Here is a 24,442-nt window from a genome sequence, read left to right as displayed (position 1 = left end):
GGTTGAGAGTCAGGTGTGGTGATTCACATCTGTATCCCGTATCAAGATGGGAAGTGAAGACAGAATTGCCTGGAACATGTGCCGTGTCGAAAATGAGACGCAGCGCCTCAAAAAAGTGGACGGAGAGAACCGACTCCTGAGAGTAGTCTTCTGCTTCCACACAGGCACATGCACACCTGCACACATACAACATACACGTCACAAAAACTAATAAAATTTTAGGATCAGAAAACTAACCAAATTGCTCTCCATTTATGTTTCTCCAGAATACTGCTCCCTGTAATACAGTTAGTGTGTGGCTGTATGCCGCCTTGACCCAGTTTTTATGCCCTGGCTAGATGCCACTCAGTTCCTCTTGGTGCCACTGATTAATTCCACAGAGCCCAGCCCTGTGTGCTCCTGTACTATGAGCTAGTAAGCTCTCTGTCCCTATCACGTGCCACAGCCTCAGAGCCCCCAGAAATTACTCAGGTCAGCCAGTCTTCAGGCTGTGCCCTGCCTAGCCTCCCTTTCCCCTCTGCAACAACAATGAGAATGCATGCCACAGCGCCCCTCGCTCCTAGTCTTTTTATCTCCTTTTTTTGAGTTTTGTTTTTCGAGACAGGTTTTCTCGGTGCTGCCTTTGTGTTGCTGCTGTTCTTGTTTTTGAGATAGTATATTGACTGTGACCCAGGCTGCCCCTGGCCTAGGAGTCTTCCTGCCCTCTGAGTGCTGGGATTACACTTGTGTGCTGCCATCCCCTGTTTCCTCTGTACCTCTTGATTTATCCAAGTAGCCCTGGAACAGGGCACTGTAATCACCCAAGTAACTAAGTTCATTGGTCTCCTTCACTTATCCCAAATTTTGCTGCTATATGTAGTGACAAGCCATGGTCCAGAAATGAAAAACTCCACACGTAACTCCTTTTGTATTGTGCCTTGTTCTGAGTAACAGTGAACTCTCCTGTTATCCTGCTCCTTCGCACTCTTGACCTGAATCATCCCATGGTCCATCATATTTGCTGTATAGTTTAAGTCCTTATTAGTAGGTACAGTATAGTGAGATATTTTAACCTGGTTGTGGTGGTTCACACTTGTACCTTCCATACTCAGGAAGCTGAGACAAAGAGGCCTGTTGTAAGTCCCAGGCAAGGTGGTCTACATAGTGAGTTCTAGGCCAGCCTGGGCTACAAAGAGAAAGAAGCGGGAGGAGGGCTGGAGAGATTTCTCTGTCATTAACAATACCTGCAGAACTAGTCTTGGTGGCACACACCTTTAAGTCTTTAATCTCATCACAGGGCAGAGGTGCACCCTGTGAGTTCCAGGCCAGCCTGGTCTACAAAGTGAGTCTAGGACAGCCAAGGCTACACAGAGAAACCCTGTCTCAAAAAACCAACCAAACAAACAAAAAATAACTGCAGGTGGATCTCTGTGAGTTCAAGGCCAGCCTGGTCTATAAAGCAAGTCCTGGAAAGCCGCGCGGTGGTGGCACCCGCCTTTAATCCCAGCGCTTGGGAGGCAGAGGCAGGTGGATCGCTGTGAGTTTGAGGCCAACCTGGTCTACAAAGTGAGTCCAGGACAGGCAAGGCTAATAACATAGAGAAACCCTGTCTCGAAAAACCAAAAAAAAAAAAAGCAAGTCCTGGACAGCCAGGGCTGTACATAGAGAAACCCTGTCTGGAAAAAACTAAAAAAAAGAAAGAAAGAAAGAAAGAAAGAAAGAAAAGGGGCTGGAGAGATGACTTAGCTTAGTGGTTAAGAGCACTGACTACTTTTCCAGAGGACCCAGGTTCAAATCTCAGTACCCACATGGCAGCTCACATCTATGATCTGACACCCTGAAGCGGACACATATGCAGGCAAAAACATTAAAAAATAGAAAAATAATAGATAGAAAGAAAAGGAAACAAGCAGATAGTCAGGCCTCTATGCTGGCTTAAGAATAGGACAGGAAGCTAGGTGGTAGTGCTTTTAATCCTAGCACTCAGGAGGCAGAGACAGGTGCATCTTTGTGAGTTCAAGCCCAGCCTGCTCTACAAAGTGAGGCCAAGACAGCCAGGAATACAAGAGAACCCCTGTCTTGGAAAAAAGAAAGAAAGAATGGGACAGGAAGATTGCAAGGTCAAGACCTGCCTGAGCAACCATCTCAATGGCTGTCTCAATCATTGTCCCCTACCGGTGCACTAGTTCTTTTTTGTTTGTTTGTTTTTGTTTTTCAAGACAGAGTTTCTCTGTGTAGCCTTGGCTGACATGGAACTCCCTCTGTAGACCAGGCTGGCCTCGAACTCACAGCAATCCGCCTGCCTCTGCCTCCCAATTGCTAGGATTAAAGGTGTGCGCCACCACGCCCGGCTCTGCACCAATTATTTAGTGCTCAGTCAAAAATGTGAGGCTAATTAAGGACTCCATGGTCGGTGTCTGTCCCACTTACCCAACTGTGCTGGGTATAAAATAGAAGCTGTAGTGGGGGTACAGTGACATACAACGGTGATTCCAGCATGAGGCAGGAGAGTAGGTGGTACAGAGAAGACCCAGATCCAAACAAAACAAGCATGTGCCAAAGCCAGGTGTTTTTGACACCTACCATTCTATCTCTTTGCAGGCCCAGCAGGAGAACCAGGACAAGGTCATCCTCTACTACGCAGTGTGAGTTCAAAGCCAGCCTGGCAGCTGCTGAAGTCTTTAAAAAAAAAAAAAAAAAAGAGCCAGGCATGATGGCACACGCCTTTAATCCCAGCACTCAGGAGGCAGAGGCAGGCGGATCACTTTGAGTTCGAGGCCAGCCTGGTCTACAAAGTGAGTCCAGGACAGCCAAGGCTACACAGAGAAGCCCTGTCTCAAAAAACAGACAAACAAACAAAACAAAAGAAGCTACACAGTAAGGCTGGGTCACTGATAAGAGCACCCACTGCTCTAACAAAGGATACCAGGCTTGACTCCCAGCACACATACCAGACGGCTCACAACTGCCTTAGCTCCAGCTCCAAGGGCTCTAGTGCCTCTGGCCTCCTTGGGCACTGGCTTATGCTTATGCCACACATATATGCACATGATCTTTTGTTTGTTTGTTTGTTTAACACTCCAGGTTCTTTATTTCTTTTGTACATCAGGCCATGAATTCGTACAGAATGGGATCCCGCAACTCAGGCTCCTTCCCATTAGACCTCACAAGTGTCCTTCTCTGGGTGGCGCAGGCTGGCCTGTCAGCTGAACTCAGGTGCCCTTCTTGGCTGCTGCTTCTGGCCGTTCCCCTTCACGCTCTTCAGGAAGCTGTCCCAGCTCTTAGAGTACTTGATGTGCTCAACGTGCACATTGATGCTCTTGATGAGAATCTTGCCCTTCACTTGCTTGCTCACAGTGATGCTGGTGGCATGGGGCACGCTGAGTAACATTGTAGACATCTTCCAGTTTTGCCATAACACTTATGGGGCATGCCTTTTTAAACAGTGCCCGTTCCCTTGATGTCTACAATATCACCCTTTTGTAGATTCATATGTATGTGGCCAACCAAAGGAACAACTCCATGTTTCCTAAAAGGCCTGGAGAACAGATAGCAAGTGCCCCTCTGCTTCCCCTTGCTGTTTGTCTTTTTGGTGAGTTGCTGGAAGATGACTCTTAAAATAATTTTTAAAAGGAAGCTGCAGTAAAAGAAATGAAGTTTCATCTGGGCATTCCCAGCACCTGGTAGGCAGAGGCAGGTGGATTCCTTGCATTCTAGGATAGCCAGGGCTATTACACAGAGAAATGCTGTCTTGAAAACAAACAAACAAACTAAAAAGAACTAGTGCCCCGGTAGGGGACAATGATTGAGACAGCCAAAACTGGGTCGTGCTTCTTGACCCTTACTCCTCTAGGAAAGAAGGACAGAGCCAGGCCAGGAGGTAAACTCCAGGGCTTTCTGTGAGAGCTGATAATGTGCTAAGTATTGGATATTACTTAGTCTATCACTTTGGTACTGATAATGGAACAAAGAACTATAGCCAAGAAAGACAGATGCTCAGGTATTCAACGCTGAGCTCAGTCCGTAGCCCTTGAATTAAAAAAAAAAATTCTTTGTTATTGATACAGTATTCTTACAGGGCCTATGTCTACATGTCAGAGATGGCACCAGATCTCATTATAAATGAGCCACCATGTGGTTGCTGGGAATTGAACTCATGACCTTTGGAAGAACAGCCAGTGCTCTTAACCTCTGAGCCATCTCTCCAGCCCCTGAATTTTTGAGATCCTGTCTCTGTCTACATCAGTAGCCTATGATCCTCTTGCCCCTTAGACTATAGTGTTAAGGTTTGTTCTTATTATTATTTGGTTGTTTTGTTTTTTCCAGACAGCCTTGACTATTCTGGAATACTTTAAATAGACTAGGCTATCCTCCAACTCAGAGATCTTCCCTCCTCTGCCTTGGGACTGCTGGGATTAAAGGGGAGTGCTGCTGTCTCTACCACCTGCCAACTCTAGTGTTGGGATCACAAGCTTGAACCACAATGGCTATTTACTCATGCTTTTACCAGGAGACATCTTTCCTCCTTTTTAGGACTTGATATGTATTCGGCAATATACACTGCTAATATAAGCTTTTTTATAAAACTACACAAAGTCGTGGCGCATGCCTGTAATCCCTGCACTCGGGAGGCAGAGGCAGGCGGATCGCTGTGAGTTCAAGGCCAGCCTGGTCTACAAAGTGAGTCCAGGACAGCCAAGGCTAACACAGAGAGACCTTGTCTCGAAAAACCAAAAAAAAAAAAAAAAAAAAAAAAAAAAAAACACAAAGTCATATTTGGCTTTGGAGGTGCAGGCTGTAATGCCAGCACCAGAGGCAGAGGCAGAGGCAGAGGCAGGAGGACCTCAGAGTTCAAGGCCAGCTTTGGTCTATAGAGCAAGTTCTAGAAAAACCAGGGTACACAGAGAAACCTGCCTTGAAGAAGGAAAATAATTCACATTTGAAAGAAAAAGAAAAAAGAAGAGCCGGGCGTGGTGGCGCACGCCTTTAATGCCAGTACTCAGGAGGCAGAGGCAGGCGGATCGCTGTGAGTTCGAGGCCAGGCTGGTCCACAAAGTGAATCCAGGACAGACAGGGCTACACAGAGAAACCCTGTCTTGGGGCGGGAGGGGGAGAGAGACATGGTTTCTCTATTACACAGACACTCTTTGTAGATTAAAGGGTGGGATTAAAGGTGTGCACCACTGTGTCTGGCTTGCAAGGCCACATTCAATCCTCAGTACCACTAACAGCAAAAGGGCAAGCAAGCCAGAGAGGGCTAGTGAGATGGCTCAGTATGTAAAGCATCTGTTGCTCAAGCCTGAGGACCTCAGTTTGGATTCCCCAGAACCCACTTGAAAAGAGTGGCCCAGAGGCTGGAAAGATGGCTCAGTAGTTAAGAGCACTGACTCTTCTTCCCGAGCACCTACATGGCAGCTCACAACTGTAACTCCAATTCCAGGAGATCTAACACCCTCACGCCAAGGCACAGAAAATAAATTATTAAAACAAACAAATGAGCATGGTGGCTATTGCCTTAAATCCCAGCAATGGGGAGACAGAGGCAGGTTGATCTCTGTGAGTTTGAGACCAGCTTGGTCTACAGAGTGAGTCCAGGACAGTCTGGGCTACTCAGAGAAACCCTGTCTCTGAAAAAGAAAACAAAACAAACAAGGAAAAGAGTGGCCCAGTGAATTTCCATATGCCAGATGACGGACTTTGGAGACTGGAGGAAACCTGGGTCTTTCTGGCCAGCCCGACTATAGCTACACCTGTGAGCTCCAAGTTCAATGAGAAGAGGAGCTGGAGAGTGCCTGAGAACATAGGTGACATGGATCAGGGACCTCTACACATGCATACACAGGCAGGTGCACACACACGGAAGAAAAAAACAACCAGTCCAAATGGGTAGGACTGCTGCTTCCTGTGGGCACAAACCTCTTTCCCCAGACAGGAACAGAACACTGGCCCTCAGGAGCCTTTGGCCTTCCCACTTGCCAGCTGCCCACAGGGGATCCCTACATGGGAGAACCCTGATGTTGCGAAGTCACTATAGCTGCTTTCTACAGAGGGCTTCCGGAACCACAACACCCAGAATCCTCTGTTGGGGATGGGGTTGCAGAGATTGAGCAAGATTTGGAGGATGGGCACATTCTTCCTCAGTGTCTGCGGCCTAAAGCGGTTGCCACCCTCAAACTATAGTTTTGGCTCTTGGTACTCTCCCCCCCCCCTTCCACACCCACTCCTTGGAAACGAGGGGCAGGGGAGTGAGTCACTTGGTGTAGGAGGCCCACCTTCTACACACCCCAGCACCAAACTCAGAAAACAGCATCCACGCTTCCTTCTCTCTGTTCCCTCCGTTGTGTAAGGACAAATCACTGTAACAGCTCATTACATACATTTCCTGTGGGTGTTTCTCCCTTTAAACACTAACAGATAAACGAAAAAAGGGAAAAAGGTCAGTACCCTGGTTAAATAGTTGACACACTCCATGCCTGAGAAGCTGGGGCTCCTCTCCGTCCTCCCTTCTTTCTTCCGCAGGGTCTCGCAGGGGTAGCTCAAGTTGGCCTCAAACTCATGACCCACCTGCTTTCACTCCCTCCGCAGAAACGTAGGAACTTCAGGTGCACAGCACCGATTTCACGGAGTTCTTCTGGCCAAGCTGCTGAGAGGAACATGTGGTCAGCTGGCTAGTGCTGCTCTGTGCCTTTCTTGGGGTGTGGAAGCCTTCTGAGTGGGTGAGGTGTATGTCTGTCTTTGTTTGAGACAAGTTTCACGGAGCCCAGGCTGGCCTCCAGTTTACGATGTACACGAGGATAACCATGTGGGTTTTGAGCCTCCTGCCTCTACCTCACAAACGCTGGGGTTACAGAACTGGACCAGTGCACTCAGCTACCTTTTGTTTGTTTCTCTGGCTTTTTGAGACAGGGCTTTTCTGTAAAGCCCTGCCTTATCTCCTGAAACTCGGTCTGTAGACAGGCTGGCCTTAACCTCAGAGATCTGCCTGCCTCTGCCTTCCAAGTGCTGGGATTAAAGGAATACACCACTATACCTGGTTAGGCTTCATCATTGCTAACTTTTTTTTTTTTTTTTGGTTTTTCGAGACAGGGTTTCTCTGTGTAGCCTTGGCCATCCTGGACTCACTTTGTAGACCAGGCTGGCCTCGAATTCACAGCAATCCGCCTGCGTCTGCCTCCTGAGTACTGGGATTAAAGATGTGCGCCATCACGCCCGGCTTTTTCTTGGTTTTTCAAGACAGGGATTATAGGTATGCACTACCACACCCAGCTCCGTTCTGCTAACTTAATTTTTTATTTATTTTTGGGTTTGTTTTGTTTTGTTTTTTGAGACAGGGTTTCTCTGTGTAGCCTTGGCTGTCCTGGAACTCTCTTTGTAGACCAGGCTGGCCTTGAACTCACAGAGGTCCGTCAGCCTGTGCCTCCTGTGTGCTGGATTAAAGGTATGCGCCACTATGCCTGGCCTGCTAACCAGAGGCTTCAGTGGCCTTTTCTGGCCTCTGCAGGCACCAGGTATGCTCACATGCAGCAAAACACTCATATGCATAAAATAAAATAATAAACTTTTTTTTTTTAAGCTCTAGAGGTCTGTAGCTAAACATATTAACAGTGATTTCGCTTCCACTCTTTCTCTGTTTGGAATCTTCCAACAACTGATGATGTGTTATTCCAGCTCTTTCTCCTTCACGCTTTTTCTCAATCTGGTGCCTCCGCAATGAGCTCATTTGCAGGTCACTTGTGTACCCTGCAGGAATACATTGTGCCTCTTGACTCCCATAGGTCTCCAGTGGCCCTTACCAAACACCCAGTGTCCCTGGCTAAGCAGAATCTGGGGAACAGTGTATTCTTCAGAGAAATTCTTTTTGGTTTTTCGAGACAGGGTTTCTCTATGTAGCCTTGGCTGTCCTGGACCCGCTTTGTAGACTAGGCTGTGGCCTCGAACTCACAGTGATCCACCTGCCTCTGCCTCTCAAGTGCTGGGATTAAAGGTGTATGCCACCATGCCTGGCTTTCAGAGAAGTTCTTACTGTCTCCTGAAGAACTGGGGGAAATGTTACTAAAAACCATGAGCTATGGACTTTCCCCATCCTTGTGAACCTGCCCCATCAGTGTATCTGTGCTTCCATATACAAAGAGCACTCTTAGAAACACAGTGAGGGTCTGCCAGGCATGGCAGTGCACAGCTTTAATCCCAGCACTCAGGAGGCAGAGGCAGGTGAATGTGTGAGTTCAAGGCCATCTTGGTCTACAAGAGTTCCAGGCCACCCTGGAACTACTGGACTACACAGAGAAGCCCTGTCCTTTTTTTTTTTTTTTTTAAGATTTATTTATTATGTATACACTGTTCTGCCTGCATGAACATCTGCATACCCGAAGAGGACACCAGGTCTCATTATAGATAGGTGGCTGTGAGCCACCATGTGGTTGCTGGGAATTGAATTCAAGACCTCTGGAAGAGCAGCCAGTGCTCTTTTTGTGTGTATGTTTTTGGGTTTTTTGTTTGTTTGTTTGTTTGTTTTTGTTTTGTTTTGTTTTTCTGGACAGGGTTTCTCTGTGTAACCTGGCTATCCTGGACTCCCTTTGTAGACTAGGCTTGCCTTGAACTCACAGAGATCCGCCTGCCTCTGCCTCCTGAGTGCTGGGACTAAAGGCATGCACCACCAAGCCCAGCTGCTGGATTTACTTCGTAGACCAGGCTGGCCTCAAACTCACAGCAGTCCTCCTGCCTTTGCCTCTCTAGTGCTGGGATTACAGGTGTGTGCCACCCCCCCACCCCCCCCCACCCCCCGGTGCTGCCAGTGCTCTTAACCCCTGAGCCATCTCCTCTGTCCCAGAAACTGTCTTGAAAAACCAAAAAAGAAAAGGAAGCTGAGAGCCGGGCGTGGTGGCCCACGCCTTTAATCCCAGCACTCGGGAGGCAGAGGCCCGTGGATCGCTGTGAGTTCGAGGCCAGCCTGGTCTACAAAGTGAGTCCAGGATGGCCAAGGCTACACAGAGAAACCCTGTCTCGAAAAACCAGAAAAAAAAAAAAAAACAAGAAAAGGAAGCTGAAATCACTGCAGTTATTTAAGAGGCTCACACAGTAGGGCTGCAGGTCAAAGGACAGCCTGGCAAACACTGAAGTCATCTCAAGGGGAAAAAAGAAAAACAGACCAAGAAAACAGGAAGGAGCAAAGCTTAAATCACAGAAACACAAAAGGAAGTAGCCGAGTGGTGTAGGGGCAGCTCAATGACAGCCACTTCCACTTGCAAGCTTTTCCCATCTCCGGGCCAGCAGCTGCACCAGCTTGAATAATGAACAACAGTAAATATAATTTAAAATATATTACTTGTTCCCAGAATATGGGAATGTTCTAGATGTTATTGCAAACTAAATGAAGTTTTCCTATAGATTTTAATCAGGACTGTGTCCCTGTCCTTTCACTCCCTGGAAACAAGGCAAAGGTCCTCTGCGATAGTGACATAGTCCCTCCCCAGCCTGGGGGAAGCAGGAGCATAGTCCCGCTTAGCATACAGAGGTTTCAGGAAGGAAGAAGAACATGCATAGGCATGTTTACACAAATTAGCTCTGTTCCAGCGGTTCTCAACCTGTGGGTTCAGACCCCTTTGGCAAACCTCAGTCTCCACTAATATTTACACTACGACTCATAACACTAACAAAATCACAGTTTTAATGTAGCAACAAAAATAATTATGCTTGGGAGTCACCACAACGTGTGAAACGGCATGAGTGGGTCGCAGCAATAGGAGGGCTGAGAACCACTCCTCTGTCTAATCATGTTAATAAGAATCTAAAAGTATTCGGAAGTTGTCTTTTTGCCAACTCAAGCTAGAGTCATTTGGGAAGAGGGAATCTCAACTAAGAAAATGTCCTCAGCAGCCTGGCCTGTGGGGTATATCCTGATTAATGATTGATACGAGAGGGCCCAGCACACTTCGGGGAGTGGCCACTGCTGGGCTGCTGGTTGTATAAAAAAGCAAGTCGAGCAAGCTGAAAAGCAAGGTTCCACCCTGGCTTCTGCTTCAGTTCCTGCCTGACTTCCCTCAGTGATCAACTATAGTCAGGATGTGTAAGCCGAATAAACCCTTTCCTCCCCACGCTGCTTTTGGTCATGTTGGTCTTTTTGTTTTTGGTTTTTCGAGACGGTTTCTCTATGCAGCCTTGGCTGACATGGACCCACTTTGTAGACCAGGCTGGCCTCGAACTCACAGAGATCCAACTACTTCTGCTTCCTGAGTGCTGGAATTAAAGACATGCGCTACCATGCCCTGCTTGCTTTTGTTGTTTTATCACAGTAATAGAAATAGTAAATAAGATGGGGGGGGGGGGTGGCACATGCCTATAATCCCAGCCAGCCTGGTCTAAAAAGTAAGTCAAGGACATCCAAGGCTACACAGGAAAACCCTATCTCAAAAACAAAAAAGATAAATAAATAAAAAATAACAAAATCAAGAAGAAAAAGAAATAGTAAACACATTGTCTATAGAAAATTTAGATTTGCTGGGTATAGTATCGCACATCTTTAATCTCAGCACTCAGAGACAAAGGCAGGCAATTTTCTGAGTTTGAGGTCAGCCTGGTCTATAAAGCAAATTCCAGGACAGCTCAGAGCTTTAAAGAGAAACTCTGTCTCAAAAAAAAAAAAAATAACAAAAAAAAAAAAAAAAAAAAAAACAGAACAAAACAAGTCCTTTGTACAGTTAACATTCATGCATTCACTTTTTATTTTTTGGGTTTTTATTTTTTCCTCGAGACAGGGTTTCTCCGTGTTACAGCCCTACCTGTCCTGGACTCGCTTTGTAGACCAGGCTAGCCTCAATTTACAGAGACCCACCTGCCTCTGCCTACCGAGTGCTGGGATTAAAGGCGTGTGCCACCATGCCTGCCACATGTGTTCTTTCTTAATCTTCTACTGATCTACAAAGCAAGGGCACACAAACAAACACACATACAACTAAAAGTCAGTTTGGCTTGAAAATAAGATTAAAATTAAAAGAAAAAGAAAAGAAGCTGGGGGTGGTGGCGCACGCCTTTAATCCCAGCACTCGGGAGGCAGAGGCAGGCGGATCACTGTGAGTTCGAGGCCAGCCTGGTCTACAAAGTGAGTCCAGGACAGCCAAGGCTACACAGTGAAACCCTGTCTCGAAAAAACCAAAAAAAAAAAAAAAAAAAGAAAGAAAGAAAAAGAAAAGATTAAAATGGGACCAAGTATGCCAGTTTCCCTTCCTACCCTCTCATTCCATCTTTCCCTTTCCTTCCCACTGATGTGGGAGGCAGAGGCAGGTCGATCTCTGCTACAATACATTTGTATCTGTTCGGCCTAAAAAGGCTAAACAACGACAAGGAGTCTGAAGCGTACTTTAAAACTGTCAGCACTACGTGCTGGGAAGAATAACAAATCTACCATAAAATAAACGACGACTCAAAACCTCTTAACGTGCGTATACCCGAGTACTTTCCACTACTGTCCTGCTAGGCAATTTCCCTCTTCCTCCTCCTCCACGTTCTCTCCTTTTCTCCACCCTCACACTTTTTTTCCTCTCTCTCTCCGTAAGTCCCACTTTCCACTTCCTGTCCTTCTGCCCAGCTGATTGGCTAAATGGTGTTTTATTGACAGTTGTTACATCCAGTCAGCATCCGTCCACAGGTCTCTTTAAGTTTGAGGTCAGCCTTGTCTACATAATAAGTTGCAAGATAGCCAGGGCTGCTTAGAGGGAGCCTATTTCAACCAACCAAGCAATAAATAAATAAAATAGGGCAAAAAAGTTGCATACCAGGCATGGTGGCACCGGCCTTTAATCCCAGCCCTCTGGGAGGCAGAGGCAGGTTGACTCTATGGGTTCCAGGCCAGCCTGGTCTACAGAGTGACTACAGGACAGCCAAGACTACATAGAGAAATCCTGTCTCCCCCAGGAAAAGAGAGAGAGGGAAAAAAAGAAAGTAGAACCCACAAAGTAGCTACACTCCCCCTTTTCCATTTTTTCTGCCAAATCAGAGGCCAGTGTGGAAGACAACATCTGCATGTATTTGTTCCCGTTGTAATTTCCCTTTTACATGGCTGGGATGTTTCTGGTCAGACAGCTCAGCTTTATTGGAGACAGGGTTTCTCTGTGTCCAGAGCAAGGGCCACAAAGCCAGTGTCACACACCGTCTTCTTAGGATCTTGTTCCACATGTGCTGCTTTGGGGGACTGCAATGTATTCTCCAGCCAGTCAGCAATCTTGGGAGCACCCCTGCATTCATGTGGAGGATTCCCCATTCACCAAGGAAGCAGGCCACTCGCTATTACATGAAGGAAAGCAGCCACCCGGATCCCTTTCCAGGGATGTCCCACCTTCTGATCAGCCCTGGTTTTGTGTTTTACCACCCAGAACAAGGTCCACACATTTGCCGTCTTATTCCTTATAGGAAGCAGAGAACCACATCAGGATTGTCCCTCTCGATGCTCTGTTCGCAGAGGGACCAGCCGCAGTGTGTGTCTTATCAGCTTTGTAGGGGCCATGCAACTATGCTAGCCCATCTTTCCTTCTCTCTCCAGAGGCGGTGTTGGGTGACTTCTTTTGAGGACATGTGAACATCTGTTTGCTCCAGATGACAGACTTAAGAAACAATTATGCCCAAGCCTAGCATGAGGAAACAATGAGTGTGCTGGAGTCCCAAGAGCATGGGTGGCCCAAAGGCAGCGCTGTTACCAAAAACTTTACCCAAGTGTGTGACCACACACAAAAGCTGAGTCCCTAAAGCTCCCTGCTCAGTTTGCAGGCTGCCAGCAGCCCCGGAGTCTCTGCTCCAGCAACTGTCTGCTAATATATTCTTGCGAGAAGGGCCTTGTGACTCTTGAACTTTCTGTCTCCTATGTTTCTTGAGCCTAGTAAATTTTGTTCCAGAGGCTAAGAGCATCTTCCTTCCAGGAGAGAAAGTTTCAGTTTGGAGAAAATAAGCTATATAAGACTGTCAAAGAAACTATAAAAGCAATGAGAAACTCAAGGTGAAGTCTAAAGTCGTTGTTTCTACTGGGACATTGGCTACTTTGATGCCATTTGGCAGAAGCCCTGTTTCCATGACTAAAATATGTTTTTTAAAAGATTTATTTATTTATTATGTGTACAGTGCTCTCCCTGCATGTACACCTTCATGCCAGAGGAGGGAATTAGATCCCATTATAGATGGTTGTGAGCCACCATGTGGTTGCTGGGAATTGAATTCAAGACCTCCAGAGGAGCAAACAGTGCTCTTAACCTCTGAGCCATCTCTCCAGCCCTAAAATCTCTTATTTATGTTTTATGTACACCAGTGGTTTCCAGCTGGGCGCAGTGGTACACACTTGTAATCTCAGCACTCTGGGAGGCAGAGGCAGGTGGATCTCTGTGAGTTCGAGGCCAGCGTGGTCTGCAGAATGAGTCCAGGACAGCCAGTGCTACACAGGGAAACCCTGTCTCAAAACAAAACAAAACTTGGTGTTTTGCTTGCATGTATGTCTGTATGACAGTGTCAGATCCCCCGGAAAAAGGAGATACAGTTGTGAGCTGCCATGTAGTTGCTGGGAATTGAACCAGTGTCCTCTGGAAGAGTAGCCAGTTCTCTTAATTGCTGAGCCATCTCTCTAGCCCCCCACGGTTAAATTCTTGTTTTTGTTTTTGGTTTTTTTTCTAAGACAGGATTTCTCTGTGTAGCCCTGGCTGTCCTGGAACGAGCTCGGTAGACTCAGAGATTGCCTGAGTGTTGGGATTAAATACATGCACAACCACCGCTCAGCTATGGCTAAATTCTTTTAACTATGGCTTTATTTTTTTTTCCTGCCAAGATGCTTAACTGGGAAAACATGTTCCTTTTTTTGGTTTTTCGAGACAAGGTTCCTGTATGCAGCTTGGCTGTTTGAACTCAGAGATCCTTCTGCATTTGCTTTTACGTATGCCTCTGGAAACTTTATTTTATTTTATTTTCAGTTTTTTGAGACAGGATAGCCCTGGCTATCCTGGATTCTAAGACCAGTCTGGCCTCGAATCCACCTACCTGTGTTCTAGATTTTTTTTTTTTTTCCAAGATAGGGTTTCTCTGTATAACAGCTCTGGCTGTCTTGGGACTCTCTCTGTAGTCTAAGCTGGCCTCAAACTCACGGAGATCCACCTGCCTCTGCCTCCCAAGTGCTGGGATTAAAGGCGTGCGCCACCATGCCTGGTATATGCCTGGTACTTTGAGAGGCCAGAAGAGCACACTAGATCACCTGGAACCAGAGTTACAGACCATTGTGAGCCAGCATTTGGGTGCTGGGAATTGAACCTGGGTCCTCCAGAAGAGCAGCCAGTAATCTTAACTGCTCAGCTTTCTCTGCAGCCCTTAATCATTTACTTTTAAAAGGTTGAGGATGTAACTCAACATTAGAGCACCTGCAGGGGCTTGGATTCTATCCCCAGCACTGAGAAACAAAAAAGCAAGCAAACAAAATCCCCGGAAAATAAGATGGATGTGGTGGCCCGGCAAGAAAAAGTTCTAACCAACTTCAAGTTCTAGGCCAACCTCAGCTACAAACCAAGTTCAACAGAGCAATCCTAAAACCCTGTTTTATATATTTATTTCTAAGTGTTATTGTTTGGGTGATGATTGAGGCCAATACTCCACCTTTGATCCTTTTGTTTACAGAGCCTTATTGGCTAGGATAGGCCACAGTAGCCTCTAGGGATCCGCCTGCCTCCTGCTCTCGATTTCTTCCTACCCTGCCGCTTTGATTCGGTCACAATGGTGCCCTCCAGGTCCAGCAAAGCCTAGATACTTGTTACTGTTTCCGGGTGCTTGGGGGCTTGGACTGAGCTGGGGTAGGGCGTGGAGGACCACCAGGGGCTTCCGGGGCTCTGCTCACGAGGGAATTGAGGTTCAGGCTCCACCGGGAGCGGGCGCTTAGGGGTTTCCACGGTGACAGTAAACAAGCCTCAGGCTACTCCTTAGGTGCACTGAGACCCGCAGAGGTCCCGGTGTAACTGGGAGCACAGAGACAAGGAGCCAGAGAATAGGGCAGCCTACCGTGTCGACTGGGAACTGTGCCCATGGGGTGCTGGAGCGCGGGCGTGGGATTTGTAGTCCCGCCCAGTGCTGGCAAAGGGAGAGGTAATTGGCCCCAGCGAGACAGCGGTGGGTTTGCGCTGGAGAAGGAAGAGGAGGGAATCCCAGGAGGGACCTATCCTGAGGAAGCTCCGCCTAGCTAGGTCTTGGATCCTGAGGCGGCCGCACTCATTTCTCAGGGTACCTTCAAAGGCACTCAACAATAGCAGGAGCATGCTCTTTTTAGGTTCTTTGTGCGTTCGCATGGCTGCCGGGGAGGGTGGCCCACGGAGGATGTCGGGTACTCTAGCCCCACCTTACTCCCTTGAGACCAGGTCTCGCTGAAGTTGAATCTTGTAGTTTTGTCGCTGCTGGCCGGCCAGTGAGCTCCTGGGATCTGTTTGTCCCCTAAGCTGAGGTTCCAACCATGCACAGCTTTTAAGTGGGTGCTCGGGATTGGAACTTAGGTGTTCTGGTTGTCTTCCTAGTGAGCCATCCTAACCCGAAGAGTTTTTGTTGTGGTGGTTTTGGGCGGTGTTCTGTTTTGTTTTATTTTAGAGAACACATTCACTTACCAGAAACAAATTTTATGAGGCATTTAAAGCTTGTCATCTTGGCAGGGCATGGTGGCCCATATCTTTAGTTTTCGGAACTCCAGCTCCAGGGAATCTGAAACCTTTCTGGCCACCTGGGGCACAAACACAGACTCATAAAAAAATAAACAAACAAAAATCCGAAGGCTGAGCCATGTTCCAGCAATCAAGAGGCAGAAGTAGGCAAATCTCTCTGAGTTCCAGGACAGCTAGGGCTATTATACAGAGAAAGCCTATCTTAAAGAACCTTAAACAAACAAACAAACAAACAAAAATCCTTCTGCTGGAGGGAGGATAGTTCAGCTGCTAAAGGCACTTGTGGCCAAGACTAAGCACCTATCTTGAGCCTCCGAACCAACAGAGTAGACAGAAGGAGATTCCTGTGAATCTCCAAACCACCTTAGGTGCCCTAGGCCACGTGTGCCTCCCCCCACCCAAAACAATTAAAAATATTTTTAAGTTTTAAAAGAAGATACGGCAAAATAAGAAATAGGAAAAACCCCAAAGTTATTACTCACTTTGCTCTGCTCTAATCATCGACTCCTAAGCCCTTGTCTGGTTTTAATGTCCATTGGGGACCTGGAGAGGTGGCTCAGTGCTGGAGAGCTTGCATTGCTCCTCCAGGGGACCCGAGTTCAAGTCCAAAATTAGGTCAGGAGTCTCTAGTTCTAGGCCTGAACCTCTGCACATAGTTACACACATAATTTTGAAATTTTTTGTAACTCCTTTGGATATGCTTTATATAATACTGTATTTTTGAGACAAGATCTTCCAATGCAGCCATGACTTGCCTGGAAGGTGAGTGTACTTACCTCTTGCCCCTGTCTCCTGAGTGACAAGATTTCAGGCATGCCACGGTACACCTGGCCTGCTAAGTTTGTTGCATACAGTATCTTGGGCTCATTAATTTCCTTGGCCTCCTGGTCTTTTCTGTGGTGTGCATGCAGTGTGGCATAAAACGAGCTGGCTGGGAGGCTCTACCGTGTGTCTCCCTGATGTTGCTGCATCAAGCTGGATAACTCCCAGGAGGCCTTTCTCCGCCTGCCTTCTGCAGTGTGCGCTGAACTGATAACACTAAGGAAGAGGCAAGGAAGGATGCTGGCATGCAAGGACAGTGGAGGCCGTGGAGCTGTGGAGGCCGTGGAGCTGTGGAGGCTGTGGAGCCATGGTGGCTTGACACCTAAAAGATACTGTAGAGGCTTGAGAGCTAATGAGAGTGAGTGTCCCTGCTTCACAGCTGAAGAGGACCGACCGGGCAGCCCCAGAGGCCACCCCAGCAATTCATGCCTGGTTTCCTGTGCCTAGTTGGGGCTACTACAAAGCTCAGCTTGTTGAGCCTTGTACCTCAGCTCCTAAAGTGAAGCGTGGACCGCCATTGCTTCTAACTAAAGAGGCCCCCGTGCTCCTACCAGGCATCTGGTGTCTGCTGCTAGGCTCTCAAGTAGCCCAGCTTGTCACTAGTGCCCAGTTTCCAAGCCTGGGCAATGGCATCTAAGCTCAGAGAGTAAGCAACTGCTATTTAATCGTTAAAGAAGCTGAGGAGGCCTGCGAGACTCCCATAGCAGTGTCCATGGTGGATAGGTGATGCTGAACGCCCCACCCCAAGGCTCATTGGGTCCTGAGTGGTATCGGACACTGAAGGCTCACATCCTGGCTCCAGAATGCAGTCCTGGCAGAGATAGGTCTCTTGAGTTGTCACCACTGAGTTATAGAGCCACGCACAGGGCGTTTGACAAGTAAAGAATAGCTAACAGTTCCAGAGTGGCTGGGCAGGAAGAGAAAAAGGAAACAGACGGCAAGAAAGCAGAGAGATGATTAAAAAAAAAAAAAAAAAAAAAAAAACAACTAAGTGGTCAAGTGAGAACCTGAAGGGCCTGGTCCCAACAAGAGCTTCAGAGAGCTTACACTTCTTCAGGGCCAAGGGTCTCTGACCTCAGGCTGTAATGCTGATGGCTGGCAAGGGTCAAGAGACCTAGTAAGGAAAGTCTGCCCAGCGATGGTAACATTAGAAGGCACAATTGCGGTTGCCTCTGCCTGCTGTTCCTGTCTGCAGTGCCAGACACTAAGGGGAGCGAAAGCTGCTGCAGGCTCGAATTTACAAAGCCCTTCTAGCTTCTCACCTACCACTTCTGCTCAGGTGGAGCAGACAGCGCACATGGAATTCCAGAGGTTAAAAGGCTGAGGCAGCCGGGCGGTGGTGGCGCACGCCTTTAATCCCAGGACTCGGAAGGCAGAGGCAGGCAGATCTCTGACTTCGAGGTCAGTCTGGTCTACAAAGTGAGTTCCAGGACAGCCAGGACTACACAGGCGGACCTGCTGTCTCAAAGCAACAAATAAATGAAGGTAAAATAAAAGACTGAAGCAGGAGGACTTCAAATTTGAGAGCAGAGGCTGGGCGTGGTGGCGCACGCCTTTAATCCCAGCACTCAGGAGGCAGAGGCAGGCAGATCGCTGTGAATTCGAGGCCAGCCTGGTCTACAAAGTGAGTCCAAGATGGCCAAGGCTACACAGAGAAACCCTGTCTCGAAAAACCAAAAAAAAAAAAAAAAAAAAAAAAAAATTGGAGAGCAGACTAGAACCTACCTCCACTCCTGCCAAATTCAATGAAGGCAAAACTTCCAGTTAAGACTAATTGGAGTGGCTGGGCGGTGGTGGTGCACACCTTTAATCCCAGCACTTGGGAGGCAGAGGCAGGCCGATTTCTATGAGTTCAAGGCCAGCCTGGTCTGCAAAGTGAGTTCAGGACAGCCAGGGTTACATAAAGACAGACAAAAACAAAAAGACTATTTGGAGTAGACACTGCTTCATATCTCTCTCTCTCTCTCTCTCTCTCTCTCTCTCTCTCTCTCTCTCTCTGTTAAATTTCATGTGTATAAGTGTTTGCCTGCATTTATGTTTGTGCACCCTGTGTGTGCCTGGTACCAGGAGAGGTTGCTGGAGGGCGTCATATCGCCTGGATCTGGAGTTACAGATGATTGTGAGCCACTATGTGGGTTCTGGAAACCAAACTCAGGTCCTCTGCAAGGTCAGCAATTGCTCTTAACTGCTGCGCCATCTCCTCAGCCCTCTTCCTCCATCTGAGTGTGAGGGCGCCATGGGCTCCTCAGGTCTGTGTGGAGACAGAAGAGGGTGTTCTCTATCACTCTCCACTGTTCTTTGCACCAGGGTCTTTATCAGAACCTGGGGCTCACTCTTTTTTTTTTTTTCCCTAAGCCAATGACCTCCTGTCTTTGCTCCACTGGGAGCCAGTGTTACAGGCATGTTCAGGACACCCAGCCTGTTACATGGGCCTTGGGAACTGAACCTGGGATCTGGTCTTAGCCACCAAGTCATCTCTCCAACCCCTAGTAAGTTTTGTTTTGTTTGAGATGAAGTTTTGCTTGTTGCCCAGGCTGTCCCAGAACGCATTATACCTGCCTCTTGCTGGGATTACAGGGGAGTCCTACCACATTAGTTTGATGCTTTTATTGGATGCTGAGGTTTTTTCCCCCCTATAAATATTTAGCCTTATTTGGGGGATATAATGAAGTTCCTTGAAAGCAGCATGTTGTTGTTTCTCTCTCTCTCTCTCTCTCTTTTTTTTTCCGAGACAGGACTTCTCTGTGTAGCCCTGGCTGTCCTGGACTCACTTTGTAGACCAGGCTGACCTCGAACTAAAAGATCCCCCTGCCTCTGCCTCCCAAGTCCTGGGATTAAAGGTGTGCGTCATCATGCTCAACTCTAAAAGCAGCATGGTCTTTTTGGTCTTCTGTTATAGGATTTTTTTAGACAGGTCTGTGGCATTGCTTCCTCTTCAAGCAATTATTCTACCAATGGGGCTTTGATTTATTTCTCATAGGCCCTGTTTGAGTACTCAACCAGTGAGACAGTTCTTTTCCCACATGGCATTCATTTTCTTTTCATTTTGTTTTGGTTTGGTTTGATTTTTGAGACAAGGTTTCTCTGTGTAGCCTTGGCTGACATGGACTCACTTTGTAGACCAGGCTGGCCTCGAACTCACAGCGATCCCCTGCAGTGCTGGGATTAAAGGTGTGTACCACCATGACTGGCTGATTTTCATACATGTATGTACTGATCAGTAAGTTGTCTGCTGCAACCGAAGGGGGAGGGGGCTGTAGCTCAAAAGTAGGGTACATGGTTTTGGGGGCTTTTTGTTTGTATGTGGTTTTTTTGTTGTCATTTTGTTTTCAAGACAGGGTTTCTCTGTGTAGCTCTGGATGTCCTGGAACTCACTCTGTAGACCAGGCTGGCCTAGAACTTAGACATCCACCTGCCTCTGCTTCCTAAGTGCTGGGATTAAAAGCTTGTGCCACGGAGCCCCATAGTATTTTAGTGTTTTTTTTTTTTTTTTTCATAATTTATTTTTTTTTTATTAATTTATTCTTGTAGTATTTTAGTTTTGTACTATTTTTTCTTAAATGCTTTCAAGTCACAGGTTGGCCTTGAGCTCACTTTGTAACTGTCATGACCCTGAGCTCCAGACCTCCCTACTTCTACCTCCCAAGTACTGAGACTGCAATCCTACACCACCACACGCACTACTAAAGCAAACAGTAGAATGCTTGAGCATTGCAGATGTGTGGAATCCTCTCAGAGCAACTTCCTCCTAGTCCAGTGTATGAGCTTTAAGGTCTGTAATTTGTGTCCTCCCTTCAGGGAACTGGCCAGGCTGCAGCTCCCAGCAGCTTAGTGAACGTAGTTGAATTGCTTCTCGATCAGTGAGTCATGACACTTGCTCAGCTCATCTTTGTCTTGCCTACAAGGGATGACCTGGTATCTGGAATATAAGAAACACATTTTACTCATAGTTTTCCCATTTAAAAACTTCATTTCAACCAGGTGGTGGTAGCACACGCCTTTAATCCCAGCACTTGGGAGGCAGAAGCTGGCGGATCACTGTGAGTTCGAGGCCAGCCTGGTCTACAAAACCTTGTCTCAAAAAAAAAAAAAAAAAAAAAAAAAAAAGCCAGGCATGGTGGCGCACACCTTTAATCCCAGCACTTGGAGGGAGAGGCAGGGCAGATCTCTGTGAGTTGAAGGCCAGCCTGGTCTACAAAGGGAATCCAGGACAGCCAAGATAACATAGAGAAACCCTGTCTTGGAAAAAACAAAACAACAACAACAACAAAAAAAAACAAAACAGAAAAGTCAAACAAATATGCTACAAGTAGCACTAATCTATGGGCATAAACACAAACATTTAGAAGGGAATTTGATGGCACATTAGGACCAAGTTAGTGACACAATAGCAGTAACATCCCCTGGACTCTCTATGCAGACCAGGCTGGCCTCAAACATCGAAGCCCCTCCCGTGCCCCCCCCCTCCAGTCAGTGCTGGGGTTAAAGGCGTGTGCTACCATGCCCAGCCATCTTAACGTTTCTTAGTATAATAAATCAATTTGCACCTGGATAATAAACTATGAATAACCTGGAACTGTGAGCACAAACAAACAAACAAAAAACCCCAAATCTTCCTTATGTTGCTTTTGTTAGAACATTTTTAAAGGTTTTTTTTTTTTTTTAAATTTATTTAATTGTATGAGTGCTTTCCCTGCAGAAGAGGATATCAGATCACATTGTAGATGGTTGTGAGCCACCGTTGGTTGCTGGGAATTGAACTCAGGACCTCTGAAGAGCAGGTGACGCTCTTAACTACTGAGCCATCTCTCTAGCCCTTGTCAGACTATTTTATCTTAACAAAAGGAAGAAACTAATTCAGTAGTTATTCACCATAAAGCAAATTGCTTGCATAATGTATGCACAACAAATCACTTTTATTATTTAGAGTAAATTTTATATCAGTTTAGGGTACACATATACAATATAAGTTCCCTAAGGCCAGTCAAGGGTTCCCCTTGCAAGTAGGCTTTTCTAAGCAGTACCTCAGGCCTGCGTGCAAGCTCTCTCTCTCTCTCTCTCTCTCTCTCTCTCTCTCTCTCTCTCTCTCTCTCTCTCTCGTGTGTGTGTGTGTGTGTGTGTGTGTGTGTGTGTGTGTGTGTAGGACACTCTCCACTATTAAGACCTGGGTTTCAGGTGTATATCATAACTCCAAGCTTATGGATGGCACTATAAAGTGACAGGAGGGACACTGCTAAAAGGCCCATGGCAGAAGTCACCTACAGGCACTGGCCCCACCAGTCCGCATGTGTATGTGTGTAGGGGGGTAGGTGGGTCGAGATCTGATCCAATCAGCCACTAATGTGACCATATATGGCCTAATGGACTGGGTGACTGGCCATTCAGTTCCAGCCTATCAGCTTATGCACCCTGCGATTGCTCCTTAGTGCACCCAAAGTAGAAGATAGCACACCCTCTTAGAAGTCCCCAGTTCGCTATAAGAAGCCTTTTGTTCCTTTGACTAGGGTTGCTGCCATTATTTTTTATTTTTTAATTTTTTGGGGGGTTGCTGTCATTTTGTTTTGTTGGCTGACCCCTGCATGCAGGCTGTTTGTTTTTGTTTGGTTTTTGATTTTTTTGAGACAGGGTTTCTCTGTGTAGCCTTGGCTATCTTGGACTTTCTGAGTTCAAGGCCAGCCTGGTCTACAAAGTGAGTTCCAGGATAGCCAGGGTTACACAGAGAAACCCTTTCTCAAAAACCAAACCAAGAAACAATAGTCCTGTCCTATCTGGGAGTCTGAACTGTAAATATTCAAACAATGTGAATATTTAAAAGTATGTTACTCCGTAAATTCCAAATACACAGTTTACTAATATTTTTGGCTTTGCTTTTTATTTTTGTTTGTTTTTTGGTTCCTGGAGACAGGGCTTTTGTGTAGTCTTGGCTGTCCTGGCCTCGCTTTGTAGACCAGGCTGGCCTCAAACTCAGAGGTCTGTCTGCCTCCCAAATGCTGGGATTAAAGCCATGCGCTACTATGCCTGGCTTGTGCTGCTATTTTACTCAGTTATTTTCCCTGAATTCTAATATTTAATAATTTTTAAGCGAATCTAGAATCAGATTTGCACATACTTGGCAAGCAGTCTTACCATTGAACTCTCCTCCAAGCCCAAGCCAAGAAAATTTTAGCATTGTTTTTTGAAAGCACTCATGCCCTTTATTTATTTTCTCTTTGCATTCTGAACGTTTTTATTATTTTGTAACAAGACCGAGCATGCGCCCATCTGTTGGGACAGAAACTGCGTACTCTGTTCAGGCTACATACACTTCCGGATCTGACCCCAATGGTTAAAGCAGACGTAGAAAGAGCGACAACACTGACAAAATGGCTCATCTTTCCTTCCTGCGTCCAACCAGGGAAAAGGAGAGAGGTCTGACACGCATGCGCCTTCTAAAGTTTGTATAGTTCGGTTCCTAAGTAGCCTTAGGAGTTGAGGCTGAGTCATTTTCTCCATGCTTTCATTTTGAGGTGCTGGGAAGGGAAGCCAGTGTCTCCCGGGTGCTAGGCGAGTACTCCAGCCACTTTCTCTCGTTTGCATTTTAATCTACACATTCTGTTGGGCGTTTTATCATCACTGCCACTTCCACCGAGATCTCCGACGCCACGTATATATGGGGCTCCGGTGAGAACCCGGCTGTCACTATGCTTTCCCTCCGCGGGGTCGCATGTGTTCCCCGGACTGTGGCGCGCGGCCGTTTCTGCGCACGCGCGGCACTGTAAACTTCGCGGAAGGGCACAGCTCGCCCCCTGGCGTGCGGCGCGGAGACTGCAAGCCCTTGCTCGTGCGCACGCGCAGTGCAAATCTCGTCGGAGCACACTTTGGCGCCTTAGTGCGAGCGCGCCGGGCGAGCTGCGCCACGAGCAGCCGGGGGCCTGTGCGTAAGGCGCACGCGCCGCCAGGGGTTTCGGGAGGCGGCGCAGGGACGGAACGGTACGCGCCACGCCACTTGTTTCCATCGTGGGGACTCCTCTACCTTCAGGCGCTTGTACTTTTGGGTTTGTGGTGTGTCTGGGCCTTTGCGTCATACTTGATAATGGAGGGCGCTAGGCCTAGTGCGAGCTACGCAGCCCGGTGGGTAGAACCGGATGCCGGAAGTTCGTCAAGCTGGCGCCCGGAAGTGAGCCAGTCAAGTTACTATACGCTAAACCGGTAAACTGGATCCTAGTTCCCGGGACCATCAGAGGAGGTGTATGGAAGTGTAAATGTGAGACCACAAGGGTTGCGGTGACAACCCGTGCCCCTTCACATTGGGCCCCTTTTCCTCTCTAAGTTGTTGGTGCAAGCATAACTTCATTTCTTTTTTGCAAGCATAACTTCAAAGAGAGAATTTATTCTGGAGGTATATTTGAGTAACTGGCCTGGTATGACAGATTTAGGTCACCTCAAATTCCACGTTAAATGTAATAATTTGATGACGTGTTTTAAAAAACAACAAACTTATAAATCAAGAAAGTCACTTTTCAAGTGATTTGGAGCTAAATAATTCACTGCACATGTACGCGGCTATTAACACGGTAGTAACCTTGGAGTTTCACTGACATTTGCGTTGGATGAAGCATTTACCTGTTCTCTCTGGCCCTAGAGCTTCCTCTTCAGTGCATGCCAGAGGTCTGAAATTGGTCCTCTTCTGGTGTGACAAGCACGTTACCTGTTGAACCGGCTCTTATATACATTAAAAATTATTACTCGTGATTAATACCTTTTGATGAACCGGCTTGCCTCCATCTTAGGTTTTAAGGCCATCTTATAGTAAACACAAATTAGGTTCATCCCTGTTATGATTAAACCTTTGGTTTTTTTTTTTTTTTTTTTTTTTTGTCGTTTTTGTTTTTCGAGACAAGGTTTCTATGTGTAGCCCTGGTTGTCCTAGACTCATTTTGTAGACCAGGCTGGCCTCAAACTCTGAGAGATCCACTTGGCCTCTGCCTCTAGAGTCTACC

The 24,442-nt window shown here is 47.0% G+C and overlaps 1 pseudogene; it reads right to left on the bottom strand.

The window, feature by feature from the left end:
• Window positions 1–3,084: 3,084 nt before the first annotated feature.
• LOC127197664 (60S ribosomal protein L21-like) lies at window positions 3,085–15,278 on the bottom strand (annotated as a pseudogene).
• Between the last annotated feature and the right edge of the window lie 9,164 nt (window positions 15,279–24,442).

Source organism: Acomys russatus, chromosome 13 (assembly GCF_903995435.1).
Source record: "Acomys russatus chromosome 13, mAcoRus1.1, whole genome shotgun sequence".
Classification (NCBI taxonomy): domain Eukaryota; kingdom Metazoa; phylum Chordata; class Mammalia; order Rodentia; family Muridae; genus Acomys; species Acomys russatus.
The sequence above is the reverse complement of the archived record's forward strand: the minus strand, read 5'-3'. Positions and strand labels throughout refer to the sequence as shown.